We start from the raw sequence: 17,362 nt of genomic DNA, 5'->3' as shown, positions 1-17,362 counted from the left end.
CCAGGAGTAAGTCTCTTCAAGGTTGACAGAAGGACAGGAAGTGACTGTTTACATCCTTTCCCCACCCATTCCTGCCCTTGGGTAAGTGTCACTTAATCTGCAGAGGTTCATACTCTAGATGTTTCTGGATTGGATGAATTCCTGGTCACCTCTTGCAGGAGATGAGGCCGAACACCTAACACAGGGCTAAGTTCCCAATCAGCATAGTGAAGTGGTTACCAAGTGATCAGTCTGTAGAGAGCACAAAAACTAAAGCAGATGGCTTCAGATTCACCTGCATCCATGAAAAAGAAGTAGGGCCCTTCTGAAAATACTGAGGAAGACTCCTGGGGTTAAAACTGGCTGTGCCGCCATTTCTGCCATTGGCTGACAGGAAGCTCAGAAATGAATCTGGTTCCCACATTCAAAGTTTTGGGTTTGGGTTTTTGTTTTTTTTGTGAGACAGGGTCTCATGTAGCCCATGCTGGTCTGGGGCTTATGATCTAGTGGAGGATGACCGTAAACTCCTGATCTTCCTGTTTAAACACTGCTTTGTTCAGGAAGTCTCTGGAATACCCAAGTCAAGTTACTCAGGCATGTCTTTGAGGCCCCAGATCCCTGTTCAGATAACTCTAATGGTACTAAAGACACAGATGTGGCTGGTTGTGGATCCATGTGAGTGTCTGATTTCCCTCCAGAATTACAACTTTCTAGAAGCCTTGACTAGAGCAGGTGTTGAATGAACTGTTAAAATAACTTAGCAGGTGTTTATTTTTCCTGTTTGTCAAGTTAGGAACCCAAGGGTCAGGCGTGGAAAGGGATACCTGACTACATACTGATAGGTAGAGAGCGTGCGTTTGGAACCCTAACACATACTTGGCAGAGCCCTGAGTAGGGTCTAATCCACCTGGTGAGTTACACATTTGGCTCAATCGTAGTATAAAAGTTGTACAAAGAGGCAGGGAGTGTGAAGGAATTCCAAAGAGTACTCTAAACGATAATGAAAACCAAAAAGGCAGAAAGTACTAGAACAGACATCAGAATGAAGCCACAAGCAAGCAGAGGATACCATAGTGGCAAGTGCTCTGGACCCAGCACTTCCTTCCGACAGAAGGTGAGGGGCCTACACCCATGGGAGGGAAGCTGGCATGAGAGCGCCTTGAGTTATCACAAGGTCAAAGTCTTGTCAACTGAAGAGCTAGGCCTGTTTTCTTTTTGTTGTTTTGTTTTGAGACAGGGTCTCATTTATCCCAGGCTAGCCTCCAGCTCTCTATGTAGCTGAGGATGACCTTGAACTTTGTGATCATATGGCCTCCACCTCCCAAGTGCTGAGACTGCAGGCATGTGTCATCATGTTTGGCTTATGCTGTGCTAAAGACTGACCCAGAACTTCATGCACAAGAGGCAGGTGTTCTACCAACTGAACTACATCCCCAGCCCTAAGGCCTTTTTCTTATTGGCACAACCAACCATCCAGGTTTGCCCAGGATGAGAAAAGTCCTAGAAGGCTGGACTTCTGGAGATGAAACAGAGTAAGTCACTCAATAGCTTACAAATAAGTAGCCATTTTATAAGTAGCTCTATTAACTTGTAAGCATGTAGTAGGCATGAAAAGACTTCAAGTTACATTGTCATTCAAGGTATGTGCATAGCTATCTGAGGTTTCCACAGAAAGGAATTGCTGGGGCCCAATTCATTAATCATGACTGGTTTCTCTGACCACAGACAAAATCAGTTGTTTGTGTATTTTTCAGTGATGAGGCTGCCTGTGGCCATGAGTCAAGGGTATGTGAAAATGTCTGAGGCACTTGTATCCATCCACACGTCTCCTCCACAGATCTTGAATCACAGTGCAGTGGCTGAGATTTGAGTTACGCTTTCATGTACTGAGACCTGTAATTAAAGCAGGAGCTCTTAGGTCAATGAATGGCTGTCTTTCATTAGATGAGCATAAAAGAGACTTCGTACATTCGAATACTAATTGACCTTCCTTGATCCGCATAAGGCCAGCTGAGATTGCTTGTAATGACGTGTGGAGTAACAGTAAGCCAAAATAAGGCACGAGAGCAAAGCTATACATAAAGCCCAAACAGCAAAAAGCCTTTGTGATTCCCCTGTCAACTGTAAGATCAACCGTTTTTATTAAGTGCTTACTGTGTGCCAGTCATGATTCTCGGTTTCATGTTCATTGCCTTGTTTATTCTCCAAAGCAACCAGAGGAAATAGATTCTGGTTTGGGGGGAGGTGGTTTTCTTTGTTTTTGCTTTGTTTTGTTGCTATTGCTGTTTTTGTTTGGTTTCTTTTTTTCAAGTCCTCCTCCCCCTCCTCCTCATTCTTCTTTTGAGGTAGGATCTCATGTTTCCCAGGCTAGCCTTGAGCTCACTATGTAGTCAAGTATCCTCTTGAGCGTCTGATCCTCCTGTCTCTACCTCCAGTGCTAGGATTGCAGGTGTGCCACCAGGCTTATTTTATGCAGTGCTGGGGCTTGAACACAGGGCCTCATGCATGCCAGGCAAGCACTCTACCAACTGAGCTACATCCGTAGCCCAATTCTGGCTTTTTAGTCCTCATTTTTACAAAGGAGGAAACTGAGGCCCTGAGAAGTCAGACAATGGGCTCGGGTCACAGACTTAGACCAGTAAATGGAGGCAGCAAACCAGGCAGAGAGCATGAATTCAGACACTGCACGCGAAGGCCTTGGGTCTACTCTTGTCTTTCTTGGGGATTCATGTTGTCTGTCTGTACTTATCACCATCAACACCTGCTCCCTTGGCACTAATTACTCCCACACTTTCTCCACTCCCATCTTCCTGAGTAGCATCTCAAGACACCTTTAGCTCAACACAGCTCCAAATGGCACATCGCTTCTGCCTCGGGCCCAGCAGGTCCTTTCCATCCTGTGTTTTGCACTGAGGTTCATAATCTCCATTATCTGGAGTGACTGTGTTGTTTTTGCTCCATTCTATGAGATGTTCATGGTGTTGACACACACACAAAAAAACAGCTCTTACCTCAAAGGGAATAAGACAGTTTATTCTGGAGTCAAACAGGAGTGACTATGGCTTGGGAACACAGAGTTAAGTTACCCCAAATACCAGGTTCCAATGTGGTAACAGTTCTATTTTACAGAAACAGAACAAAAGGCATGGGTCAAGACACTTTCTGAAGACGTTAGTGACAACATCAGCTAGACAGGTAACAGCACAGTAGGAGAAATCTTTACCCTTGGCACTGATGCTCTCTGATGACATTCTTATGTGTGTGTATGTATATGTGTATGTTTGCAAGTGTACATGTCTGTGTGCCTGTGCTGGAGCCTGTGGAGGCCAGAGGTCAATGTCAGGTGTCTTCCTTAGTTGCTCACCACCTTATTTTTTGAGACAGGTCTCCTAGTGAGCCTTTAACTCACTGGCCAGCCAGCAAGCCCCAGGGATCCTCCTGTCTCTGACGAATGCCCATCTCCAGACTGTGATTGCAAGTATGCACCACCACACCTCGCTTTTTAAACAGGAGCTGGAGATCCAAGCTCAGGTCCCTATGCCTACATGGCAAATACTTTACTGACTGAGAAGTCTCCCCAGTCCCTGGTGACAGTTTTAGGTTTTAGGTTGATGGAAGCAAGTGATCTGTTAGTATATTCCAAAAGTGTTTATCTAATAGTCACAAAGTCAAACAGGGAGATGGACAATAAACAGCTGTTAAAAAGGGCAAAGATAACACAAGATAAGTTCTAGACCTGCAACATTCTAACTCTCCACTGTCATGGATGTTCTAATTAGTCAATCAACCTTACAGAATCTTTGATACTGGTGAAGTTTTTTCTGGGAACCTCACACTCCCATGATCTCTTCCTCTTTGGCAACATCATCTCTTCTGCCCTCCTGTCATGATTGTGGTGATGACCTCCTAGCAGATTGTTCCAGCTCCCTGTGTCCCTGCTACAGCTCAGCCAGTTCCATTTTGCCTGGTTGGTCTTCCCTAAAAGGAACGCCAGTGGGTAAGTATACCACAGTGTGTGGCTTACAAAGTACTTGGCACAGAGCACTTACCCAGTGGCAGCTATGCTCTTCCCATCCTAGAGGAGTGTGAAGTCAGACCAAAGCCACAGCTGATGAGATTCTAAACTCCTTCCACAGTAACCCAAGCTGCCATCTGCTCAGGAGAGCCCCAGGTTTGCCCTCATACAGGGAATTATAGAGGAACTCCTCACTGGTATTTAAACTTTTTTCATGGTTTAATCTCAACCAGCCTTCCTAACACCAGCTCCATTTTAACCTTCTAATGCCCTAAGCAGGTTTTAAGAAGGAACACATGTAAAGGAAGGTAAAAGAGATCAAGAAGACGTTGAGGTCTAGGGATGTAGCCCAGTGTTAGAGTGTTTGCCTAGCCTATATGAGGCCCTGGGTTCAATACCACCACTGGGTTAATGTTCAACAATGACATGAGGACTGTGAGAACCAAAATTCAAAATTATTGTTCTACTGAGGAAATCTATCTTAATGTTTATTCTCTATGACTCTAGGATGCTAAGAAAGTGGGTTTTCCAGATGTTTTTCATTCCTCTTTTTTTTTCCTCTCTAGTGACATATTAATTAGTGAGACATCCATCACATTTTGGTTATGAGAAAATGTGCAAAAGCTCTTCTTAAAAGGTCCCACAATAGGACACAAAGGTCAATCAGATCCTTTTGAACCTATCCCAGGGGTAAGACCTGTTCAAACAAGTTTCCTGTGGATACTAGGACAGGATTCGGTATAGAGTCTTAGGGTTCGTTAATTCTTTTTCTTATGATTCCTTTTGGTTGATTTTTGTTGTTGTTTCATTTTGTTTTGTCTGAGACAGGGCCTCACTACGTTGTCCAGTTGGCCTCAAACTCAATGTGTTCCTGTCTCATCACCCCCCAAGTGCTGAGAGGTTCCAGGCACACACCACCACTCCCAGCTTTTATTTTTAACCTCATTGTTAATAGATATTTTTTAAAAGAACAGTTTTAGAACCATAACAAAAATTGAGGGCAATTCATAGATTTCCCAAACCCTTCTTTTCCCACACAGGCCCAGTGCCTCCACTGCCAACATCCCCCAACCAGAGCAGTATGGTATTAGAAAAGATGACTGTGGCTGGCTGGTGGAACACGCCTTTAATCCCAGCACTTGGCGGAAGCAGAGGCAGGAAGATCTCTGAGTTCAAGGCCATCCTGCTCTATATAGTGAGTTCCAGGCCAGCTGGGGCTACAAGGAGGCCCTGTCTCCAAAAAGACAAAAAGAAGAAGGAATGACGGTGTATTAATGCACCATTCAAAGTTCTGACTCGTTTATTTTCTCAATGGAAAAAAATACCTCTAAATTCTGCTATTCCTAGACTATAATTTCAAACATTTGTTTGGGGGTGCTTGCTCTCCTGCTTAGCCAGAGCCAGCAACTCTTTGGGGAATCATCATTTTTTAAGAGTCACAAACCTAATGCTTAAAATTCCTTCATAGAGTTGAGCTGAGCATTTGACAAAATTTCCACCATGTGTGTTTCTCATCACCAACAGTAGCCAGCTCTAATAAGCCTTCACTGTGCCCCTCCATGCTCAGAACTTCATAGAGATCACCTCACTTAGGTTCACAGCCAGGAGGGCTATTAGGCTCTCAATGTACTGGTAACAAATGGATTCAAGGGTGCAGCAACCTTCTCAAAGGGTCTCAGCTAATAAGTGCTGAGCTGGCCTGAGAAGCTCATCTGCCTGACTCAAGTCCCTTAGATCAGAAGTACCCTTCTTAAATGAATGTCTTTTTTACCTTAAGAGTAAAAATAAATTGGTTTATCTGGGCCAACTGTATGGTCTTAAACACCCAAAAGGAAAGTGTAACCAAAGATTAAAGGGGCCAACATAATATCATAAGAGCATACATATACATAACTAAAAGTTACTCGACAAACAGCAAAGCCAGACAGGCGATACCTTCAGTCGAGTTGTTGGCTAGGATAGATAAAGGCTCTTCCAGACAGTAACCCAGCATAGAACTGGGAAAATGAACCACAGAACCCAATCTTATCTAAAGGAATGCTGGCAACTGATTGCTACTAGATAAGGAAGAGCTGATCTTCTTAAAACAAGGCTCTCTAGATAGGCTGACTGGGTTCAGCGGATGGACAGGCACTAGGGAACGGCTGGGGACAACACAGTGGACAGTAACAGGGATGACAGAGTATATGGGCTGGGGTGGGGGAGGCTATGGGAGGGTGCCATTTGGAAAGTGGGCATATAGATGAATAAGATTGTTTGGGATGTTCTGTATGATATTCACACACACAAAAAAATCGACAAATTAAAAAATTAGTTATATTTGAGGAAGAAGCATAAAATTTGCTTTATGTTAATTAGTAGAGGTGATAAACATTACCATTGAAATCTACCTGATGACTATATCCATACTCAGCTGCCAAGGATCCAAGTGTAACCAACTGTGACTAGTAATAATCAGATACATAGAGATTAGAGATGCATGTGCAAACATCTAAGTGTTAGTAGCATTAAAAATGAGTCTATAGGAAATAGTATATTTTAAAATGAAATGGAGATCTATTTTAAAGGTTAAAACCTCATTCAATTTTATATCTTATAGGGTTTATACTGAGCTCAATATTGTATAACTGTATTAATTCAACTGTGAACCTAAAAATTTACAGCCACTTTTGAAAGAGATGCATCTTTGCTCTGGAAATTGTTATTGAATATGTTAAAGCTGTAATGAAATGCTTCTTCTAATCATGTGGTTATTAAATAAATAATTTTTTTAAAAAGAAAGAACAACAACAAAAAAAAGCAATTGGTAGTGGATGTTGAACATTCTTAACCCAAAAGCTGAAATCTGAAATGCTCCAAAATCTGAAGCTTTTTCTGAGAGATGATTTGACTCTACAAGTAAAATATTGCACACTATGAAACTTTGTTTCACACACAAAACCATTAAAAATGTTACATAAAATTACTTTCAGCTGCATGTATAAGATATATATGAAACATAAATTAATTTCATGTCTATATTTAGATCTCCCCCAGACACCTTATTATACATATGCAAATGTTCAAAGCTGTGAAAAAATGTGGTCTAAAACATTTCTGGTGTTTTGAGTCCTGTCTAGATTTGTTGTGGCTGTCAGACCAGACTGAGACAGCCACAGACTCCTTTCCCAATGCTCCATTAGCTACTTTGTTCTTGTCGGTGTAGCAAAATTCCTGGCAAAACGAACTAAAGAAAAGAGAGGGTTAACTTGGCTCACAGGTTAAGGATGCAGTCCACCAGGGTGGGGAATTCCTGGCGGCAGGAGCATGAGGTGACCACGGTGTATCTGCAGTCAGGAAGCAGAAAAAGATGAGATTCATGCTCAGCTCACACTTTTATTCAGTCGGGGGCTCCATCCCTTGGGATGGTATCACCCACATTAAGGGTGGGTCTTTCCTCCTCAATTAACTCAGTCTAGAAACTCCCCCACAGAGATGTCCAGGGGACTGTCTCCCAGGTGATTCTAGATCCTGCTGAGTTGACAATATTAACCATTATAGATGCCATATTCCTCCCAAAGTATGACTGCACCACATGTACAGCAGACCCTTGGGGATCGGCTTAGACAGCAGTGCTTGGAAGCATCACCATTTCACACAACACAGAGAAAACAAATCTGACTGACTGGTCTCCTTGTTAACAGAATGGGACCCATCAACTGTCTCTTTATAGTCAGTGGGGGAAAAATGCACTTCCACTCCTTCCCAGCTCTCCCCTCCTCTGAGACAGGTTAGAGGTGTTGAACTGCATGATGGCTCTGTTTAAGCTGTTCCTCTAATTTACAAAATGATTTATCATTAGATTCCAGCTTTAGTGCTTGCACAGGCCAGAAAGACAAATTTTAAAAGAAGTATAAACTTTGCTCTTTCATTAAAGCTACAGTTCTTTCTTTAAAAAAAAAAAAAAAAAAAAAAAAAAAAAAGTACTCTCATACAGTGCAGTAGGTCCTCCCAAAATTTGTGCACAAAGACCTCTGGAATGCGGCTACTTTTGGAATTCTGTCTTCTGTGCATGACATGGCCTGTAGTATTGAAATCAGAGCAGCCGTGATGACCCACGTGATGCTCTCACAAGACAAGCCTCACAAATATTCCCTGTGATAGAGGAGAATGGTTACCTTGAGGCTCACAAGGTTCACAAGGTACAGAAGAGCTCGCCTTCCCACAAAGATATATAAGTAGCTAAAAATTGCTAGGGCAAGGGAGACTCTTCCATGGTTTAACTACCCCAAATCATCCCCCCACCCCTGTAAATAGCTTCTCCCCCTAAGCTTCTGTAAGTAACCCCAATTAAATTCAGCGATCCGCCAAGCTATATTTGGTCATTACCTTGGTCTGTTGTTGGTACCTTATCTGAAGGAAGTAGATGAAAGGGATATTTGATGCTCAAACGGGAACACAACAGACCCAAAACTGAGTTTTGGAGGAGTTCCATAGACCTTGCCATGATGATAAACATGGAATTGAAACTAAGCCGATTGGGTGCTAAGTGTCTGTGAAGACAAAGGAACCCTCCTTCCCCGTGTGCTGTGGGATGGCTCGCCTTCTTGTTGTGGTAGCAGTTACATTGGCCATGCTGTGGCTGATATGCAACTGTTCTAGTTTGCCTTCAACTGCTGTGACAAAACACACTGACCAATACCAAGTTGGGGAGGAAAATGGGTATTTGGCTTACGGTTCCTAGGTTAACAGTTCATCACTGAGGGAGCCCAAGGTAGGAACTCAGGGCAGGAACCTGGAGGCAGGAGCTGAAGCACAGACCATGGAAGAACACTGCTTACTGGCTTGCTCCCCTGGCCCCTGCTCAGCCTGCTTTCTTATGCTACATAGGACCACCTGCCCAGGGGTGGCACCGCCCACAGTGGGCTGGGCTCTCCCACATCACTCCACAATCAAGAAGATGCCTCACAGACATGGCCACAGGCTAGTCCAATGGAGAAAGTTCCCCAATTGAGGCTCCCTCTACCCAGGTATGTCAAGTTGAGAACTAAAACTATCCAGCACAGCAACTAAAGGCACTCCACCTGAAGGTGAAGTATCTATTAAAGGAATCCCTTTTCTTCTACGTGATAAGGAATGGCATGCGTCTTTGATGAATGGGTTCTGCCATATGAGTACAGGAATTCCCCCTGATTAGTTGATGGGCTGGAGAGTATATCACAATCACTAACAGTAGCACCTATTGGACAGGACTGTAAACTGACTGTAGTAGCACAGGCCAGTAGGCTGCTTGCTGGAGAGAGAAAGAAATCAAAACAATGAGAGAACTGGGTATGAGAGGGATTGACGCCCAGTTCTCCAGGCTGGGTAGGAATGTGCTTACTGAAGAGTTAAGAGTGAGTGCACCAGGGACCTCAGAACTAGTTGGGGGGCATTAGTGCTTTTGCTGAATCCCATGGTGGAACGTGATCTTTATGATGTGGTTGGTTCGAGTGATATAGATTGGCATGTAAATTGCATTTGTAAGGTTCTAAAGCATTCAGCAGGTTGTAAAGAAAGGAATCAGACAAAGGGGCCTTATAAATGTGGCAAGATCTGTGTCAAGCCAGAGTTCCTAGGGAAAGAAATTGACAGCCAATAATGTGCTTGTGAGCTTCTGAAGGGCCTTAAGCCTGAAAAATAGTTCGCCAAAGGGATAGAAGAGGTACAGTGTCCCACTGTGTCTCCTGCTGTGGTGGAAGGAGATATCATGGGGTGGCACAACTGTCTCAGTCGCTTTCCTAACATAGTGGCCGAAGCTGCCTGCAGGTGAGCACCATGCAGGGTGACCACAGGCCCCATGTTAAATTGTAGAATGACTGCTCCTCTACTAATGTGCTGACCATATGGGATTGGGTGGATGCCAGATGTGCCTTGGTTCCTGGAGTGCCAAGAGAAAGGCAACAGGAAGGTGGTAGGAAGCAATGGATGGAGATAGATACAGTGGTGCTGCTGAAAATGGCTGAGTTGACCAAGGACAGTTATTACCCAAGTGCATGCTGTATACATCCCCCCCCCATAAGAAGTACCCTGAGGGGCTGGAGAGATGGCTCAAGGATTAAGAGCACTGACTGCCCTTGCAGAGAACCCACATGGTGGCTAACAACCATCCATAACTCCAGTTCCAGGGGATTCAATGCCTTCTGACCTCGATGAGCATTGCATGACACTGGTGCATTTACATACATGCAAGCAATATATTCATGCAAATAATAATAACAAATTAAATAAAAATTTTAAATACCCTCTAAAAATACATGCCTAGATGACTATAGACAAAATATATCAATAACTACAGCTTCCATTGTCTAATAAAATTAGTATTATAAAAATAATGGAATCTGCATCAGAAATTTTCCTGACTGATACAATTTCATACACCCTTAAGCTTTTTTGTTTTAGCCCTCAGAGGTACATGTATCCTTGTATAGAGCATGGACAGAGAAAGAACTGTGTGGTTCTAGGGAACTCCAATTTTACTTGAACAGTTATCTCATACACTGACATTTTAAAGGGAATTTTTTTAAAAGCACAGTGTCTGGTGAGCTGATTCAAATGGTAAATATTAGCCTTGTAAGCATCAAAAGGGTCCAGCTTGGGTGGTGGTGCATGCCTTTAATCCCAGAACACAGGAGGGAGAAGTAGGTGGATCACTGTGAGGACAGATTGGTCTACATAATGAGTTCCAGGCCAGCTGGGACCACAGGGAGACCTTATCTCAAAAAATAAAATAAAATAAAAATAAAATAAAATATACACAGCAACAAAACTCATTTTGGTGGCAAATAATTATAACACCAGCAAGGTGGGAGGTGGAAGGAGGCAGAGACAAGTAAATATCTGGGGATCACTGGTCACCCAGACTAGCCTAAATTACAAGCCTCAGGTCAGTTAGAGACCCTGTCTCGAAAAACAAGTGGCTAGCTCATGAGAAATGACACCCAAGCTTGATCACTGGCCTCTACATGCACAGGTGTCCACAAATGTACACAAAGGCAGCTTGACATCACACACACACACACACACACACACACACACACACACACAAAATTAAAAGAAGGGTCTTTGAAACTATAGAAAAAAAAATTTAAAGCCACACTGCTGTCCTACCCAAATCCTATTTAAAGGAATTTTAAAGAGATACATTTTACTGTATCAAAGAACACACATGTATTTTCCCCCCTTCCTCAGAATAGCTCCAATTTATTTGGATGCTCTGAGTTCTTGACCTTTAGCCTCATTGACGAAACACCTCAGTGTCTTTCCCTTCCCTATATTAACAGGACTTTTTTGACCTTGAATTTGGAAACTAGGTTAATCATCCAGGTAGAACAGATGTTAGCATCCAAGGTCCCAAGTTGTAAGCGTTCCTTTATTGTCACCATGCTGGAGCAATGTCATTCTGTACATGTCCAGGAAGAGTCCAGTTCTAGAGATTCACACTCGTATTTCTGAATCCATGACACTTGTCAACAGGTCTCATCACTCCCCAGATCAAACAGTCTCCATTATCTGGATGTCTTGCACCATCTTTATTTTCTCACTCACACTGCATGGCGGTCTAAAGACATGTGCTATGTGTGCCCTGAACAGACACGTGTGCATTAGCTTACATGTCCCTCTACCCAGAGATAGCTTCTGATCGTTGCATCCCACTGGGCAGGTACCCAACAGCTCCAAACACAGATCCATCCTTGTTATGAACATATTGCTCACCACAATGAGAGCAGAAGTCAACACCAAACAAGTTTCTCTCTGGTTTCCTAAAGGCCTTCTATGTGCCCATGAGCTCATCACACTACTGGGCAAGTCTACTGTGGAAGGCACAGCGGTTTTCACAGCACTCTAAAGGGACAGGGGACAACTCCAACCTTAGCTGTCTCTTCTTGGCAGAATGATGTAGCAGGTCCTTCAGGACAGACATGGAGATTCGATTCCCTTGGAGCACTGAGAACAATTGTTCAAAGCACTTAGGACAGCAGTAAGCTCAGTGTCCCCAGTGCAACAGTCTTCCAAGTCCAGGGAGGTCAAGGTGGCTGCAACTTTTACTAACAGAACACGCAGGGGCTCAGGATTTAGTTGAGTCAGGCTGACACTTCTCAGCTTCAGGCGTTTTAACTGACTGATGCTCTGGAACTCAGAGTTCAACTCTGATGTTGAGGGTTTTCAGTGAGCCACAGACAGGGTCTCCAAGGGTATCTTCAGCCACCAAAGCAGCTGATCCAGGTGGCGGTTCAGGAAGTAGAGACTATCCACGTGCAGCTCCTGGAGATAGTTCAGCTTGAGGAGCTGCGAGGTAAACTTGCTGATGATCTGCTTCTTCTCCACGGGGGTGAGGAAGGTATTGTCCTAGAAGTTAGAGAGAAAGAGATTGTGCAGGTTATTCAAGCGGCCCAGGTAAGGAGCAAAGGTGAGCAGGGTAGTCGGATCATAGACAGAATGAACATACAGTTCCTGGATGCAGTCCAGGTCCAACACTGCCATGATTTTGACATAGTCATAAAGGGACAGTGCCCAGATCTTGAGTTTGCTACAGCACAACTGTAGCAAACCTTTCCATGGCTTTGCCCACTGAAAGAGGTAAGAGAGCTGCCTGTCTGGGTATATCTCCTCGAGGTCCAGGCCTATTACTATCTTCAAGGGCTGCTTCATGCCCATCCCCAAATGACCCGTCACTGCTTGATTCTCACTTTCGGTCTGTGCTGACCAGCCGTGACTTGACACCACCTGTTCCAGAACTTCAAATGCAGATCCCGTATACCCAGCACTTCTAATTTGTACCTCCTGGAAATTCTGCTGTTCCACAAGAGCAGCATACCAATCCCATCCAGGACAGCCTGGAAGGCCTTCAAGTGGGTTGCCTTCTTCTTCATCAGGGCCTCCAGAGGGAGGTAGGGGAAGGGCCAGCCCTGCACCATGGACCTCAGGATTTTAATGCATCTCCTTTTGAAGGCTTCCTTGAACAGTGGCAGGAAGAACACTGAGGGTATGTCCTCCAGAGCAGAGATGGCCAAGGCCTTATCCTTCAGCAGCCTCTGTCCTGCCAGATACTGGAGTACAGATGGAGCCTAGGAACTCATTCTGATGGCTCTTCAGGGAGAAGGATCCAGAGATGGATGCTGATGACAGAGTTTTGAATCCCGGCAGAGCCAGGCAGTGACTCCGAGATCCAGGACTCAGGAAGCCTCCAGCTCCACCATCTCACTATGTAGTTCCAGCTGGCCTGGAACTGGCTACATAAACGGGGATGGACTCATACAGAAATCTACCTGCCTTTTTTGAACACACGTGTATTTGTCTAAACATTCTGTATTTTATAATGTGTAGCTCCTTCCTTTATGCTGAAGCTCACTCCTATGAAGCTTAGACTGTGTTCAGTTTTTTGTTTTTTTTTTCGGAGGAGGTCTGATAATGAATTTCTGAACTCTCTCTTTGGTATATCTTTTATTAAACTGTACTGTTTTGTTTAGTCAAGGTAAATAAGTATGTATTTGAATAACTTGGTGTGTACTGAGTGTTGTGGTATAAGAAGCAGCATGGTCTCTCTATACTAATGAAGTGCAAATAAATTTTTGTGTTTATGAATGACAAAAAAAAAAAGCAGCTTGAAACTGAGACCAATTCTCATTTGCTTGGAACAGAGATGGTGGGCCTTTGGAGATCTTGTCCATCCTTTGTTTAACAAAAGCGGGAGGTGGGGGATTCATTGTATAATGCTAACCTCTGAGGATTTTACATACTGAAAGATGTAAAACCTGAAAAATGTGAAAGTGTAAGGATGGCGAAAAAGTCCACCCAAGATGCAAAGGCCGGGCACAGCTGTTAAACTCTGGGGTGTTTATGTCTGGATGAGGTACAGATGAGAACTGACTAGATGATTAAAAAATGCTACAATAGTCTGTGCCTGTGGATGTGAAAACATCAGTGAAGGAGTTTAAGCACAGAAATACCCTACAAAGGTAGGGGACAGTATGCCTAGAAGCCAGTGCTAGGTAGGCTGCTTCCCTATTAGTAGTTGGCCAGGTAAGTCCCTGAGAGCCGATATTAATTTACAAAATCAACTTGAAGAAGGGAAAGTTTATTTTGACTCACAGTCCAAGGGTTAAGCCCATCAAGGCAGAGAAAGCATGGTGGCAGGAATGAATGTGAGGCAGATGGTCACGTTGCATCCTCAGTCAGGAAGGAGAGAGCGAGGTGAATCCTGGTGCTCAGCTGGCTGTCTCTTTTTCATTCAGTCTGGGACCCCAACCCATGGAATGATGCCTCCACATTCAGGGTGTTCTCCCTAATTCAATTCACACACACACACACACACACACACACACACACACACACACAAAGTAACAATACCTAATGGGACCAAACTATTAACCACCCTAACATCATGGAACAAGACCATCCCACCACCCTCACCAAGTCTTACCAGTTTGAGAGATAAACATGATAGTTTAATGTCAAATTGATATTTTTCTTATTATAAGTAAGGTTGAGAACATTTTCATGGATTAAAAAATCCATACTTGGGGCTAGAGAGATAGTTCAGCAGTTTAGAGTACTGGCTTCTCTTGCAGAGGACCCGGGTTTGGTTCCCAACACCCACATGACAGCTAACAACCATCCATAGCTACAGTTCCAGGGAATCTCACACCTCTTCTGATCTCCATGGGCACTGCATTACATGGGTACATTAACATCATACAGGCAATACACTCATACATATAAAATAAAAACAATAAATGAAATGTTTAAAATAAATAAAAATCCATACTTTGTTTTAAATTGTCATTTATTTATTTATTTATTATTTTGTCTATTTTTTCTAGTGAATTTGTTCTGTTTCTTCTTAATCTCTAGCAGCTTCATATCCATTGGGGAGAAAAGTCATTGTGCCAAAATTTCATACAGTTGACTACTTATTTTCATGAATAATGCTAAAAGCATTTTAAAAATAGAAATAAAGCACTCTATACTCTCTTCCCTCTATATTTTTAAATTATTTATTTACTAACCACATAACTTGAAGAAGCATTTCATTATAACAGCATTGATATATTCAATAAACATTTCCAGAGCCAAGATGCCTCTCTTTCAAAACTGGCTGTAAATTTTTAGATTTACAGTTGATTTTTTTTTTTTTTTTTTTGTCTTTTTGAAGCAGGGTCTCCCGGTAGTCCCAGCTGTCCTGGAACTCACTATGTAGACCAGGCTGGCCTTGAACTCACAGAGATCTGCCTACCTCTGCCTCCCAAGTGCTGGGACTATAGGCATGTGCCACCACGCCCTGCTTACAGTTGGATTAATGCAGTTATACAATACTGTACTCAGTATAAACCCTATAAGACCTAAAATTGACTGAGGTTTTAACCTTTAAAAAAGATCTCCATTTCATTTTTAAAATATATTGTTTCATACAGAAAAACTCATTTTTAATGCAACTAACACTTAGATGTTTGCTCATGCGTCTCTAATCTCTATGAATCTGATTATTACTAGTCACAGTTGGTTACTTTTTGAGATCCTTTGCACCTAAGTATGGATATAAAGTCATCAGGTAGATTTCAATGGTAACGTTTTTCACATCTACTAATTAACATGAAGCAAATTTTTATGCTTCTTCCTCAAATATAACTCATTTTTTTAATTTATTGATTTTTTTGTGTGTATTTCATGCAGAACATTCCAAACAATCTTATTCATCTATATACCCACATCCCACATGACACCCTCCCACGTCCCCGTAACCCTGCTGGAGCCCATATACTCTGTCATCCCTGTTACTGTCCACTGTGTTCTCAGTGCTCCCAGCTGCTCCCCAGTGCTTATCCATCCACTGAGTCTAGTCAGCCTACCTATAGTTCCTTGTTTTAGGAAGATCAGCTCTTCCTCATCTAGCAACAAGCTGTTGCCAATATTCCTTTAGAAAAGATTGGGATCTGCTATTCATTTTCCCAGTTCTGTGCTGGGTTACTGTCTGGGAGTCTCTTGAGCCACCCTGGCCAACAACTCAAAGGAAGGTATCTCCTGTCTGGCATTGTTTCTTGTTATGTAGCCTTCAGCTATACACACAGACTCTTAAAGAATTATACTGATCCCTTTAATCTTTGATTGTACTTTCCTTTTGGGTGTTTAAGACCATGCAGTTGGCCCAAATAAACAATTTATTTTTATTCTTAAGGCCGTTTGAGGATCTGTTCCTCAGGGGTCACATGGACTTAGGAGGAGCCCCTGGCTCCCTTCCTTTACCAGTTCCATCTATGTGAAGATAAATCAAAGGTCCTGCTCGACCATGGCTGGCTTCACTTGGAAGCATGGAGGAAATGTTTCCTCTGTGTTCACCCTCCTCTTTGTAGACTGGACACTGGTTCAAGTCCATCTGGTGGGGTCTCCATGGCCTCCCTGAACAAAAGGACAGGTGACTCACCACAGTTACAGGACATTTTGAGAGATGTTCCATAGTCCTCTGGAACTTAGTCGACCTTGGAGGGCAAGGAGCAAAAACTGTCCTTTAAGTCCCTCTGACCAAATTAGTATAAGCCGCAAAGTATGGCTATTAAACATCCAAGAAGGTTAGTTCCAACAGTCTAGTAATTTTAATTACCATGTGCTATGTAGATAAAGCTTGGGCAAAGACCAAAGGTTCTCAGATAAACCTTGACTAGGCATATATTATGTTTCTTGAGCTACTTGTGTGTATAATTTGTCAGTAGGTTGTTGGACTAATATGGTTCCCTCTGTTTTTTTTTAAAAAACTAGCTAGGCATTATTTATCTCTCACATTGTCTAACTCTTCCACCATGGTTTCCCCATTTAAAGTGCCCACATTTTTCCCTTCTTTCCCCTTATCCCCAAGGTTCCTTGTATCACCCTCCCTCCCTCTCCCCTTAAAATAACCCAATTTTCATCCGTATCTCCCTTATTAACACCTGTTTCCTACTGTTCTTCTCTTCCAGATTCTTCCTTTTCCTTCACCTCCCTGGTTCCTTTCCATTATCCTGATTCCAATTGTTATGTCTGGATACATACTCACTTATAAGAATTTGGTGTTAGGATCGAAATATGAGGGAGAACATAGGTCATTTTTTGTTTTGTTTTGTTTTGTTTTTCTGAGTCTGTGTTACTTCATTTAGTATAATAGTTTCTAGTTTCATCCATTTACCTGCAAATTTCATGATTTCATCTTTTTTTTACTGTTGAGTAAAACTTCATTGTATAAATGAATCCCATTTTCATTATCCACACATCAGGTGAGGGACACTTAGGTTGTTTCCATCTCTTAGCTATTGTGAAAAGAGCAGCAACAAACATGGATGTACAAGTGTCTCTGCAATAGGATGAGTTCTTTGGGTATAG

General features: G+C 42.8%; 1 pseudogene; it reads right to left on the bottom strand.

The window, feature by feature from the left end:
- The window catches only part of LOC103737527, a 127,824-nt pseudogene that overhangs the window by 49,620 nt on the left and 60,842 nt on the right, over positions 1-17,362 (bottom strand).

This window comes from Nannospalax galili, unplaced genomic scaffold (assembly GCF_000622305.1).
Source record: "Nannospalax galili isolate Female #2095 unplaced genomic scaffold, S.galili_v1.0 scaffold777, whole genome shotgun sequence".
In the NCBI taxonomy this organism is placed as follows: Eukaryota; Metazoa; Chordata; class Mammalia; order Rodentia; family Spalacidae; genus Nannospalax; species Nannospalax galili.
This window is presented reverse-complemented; position numbering and strand designations above follow the sequence as displayed.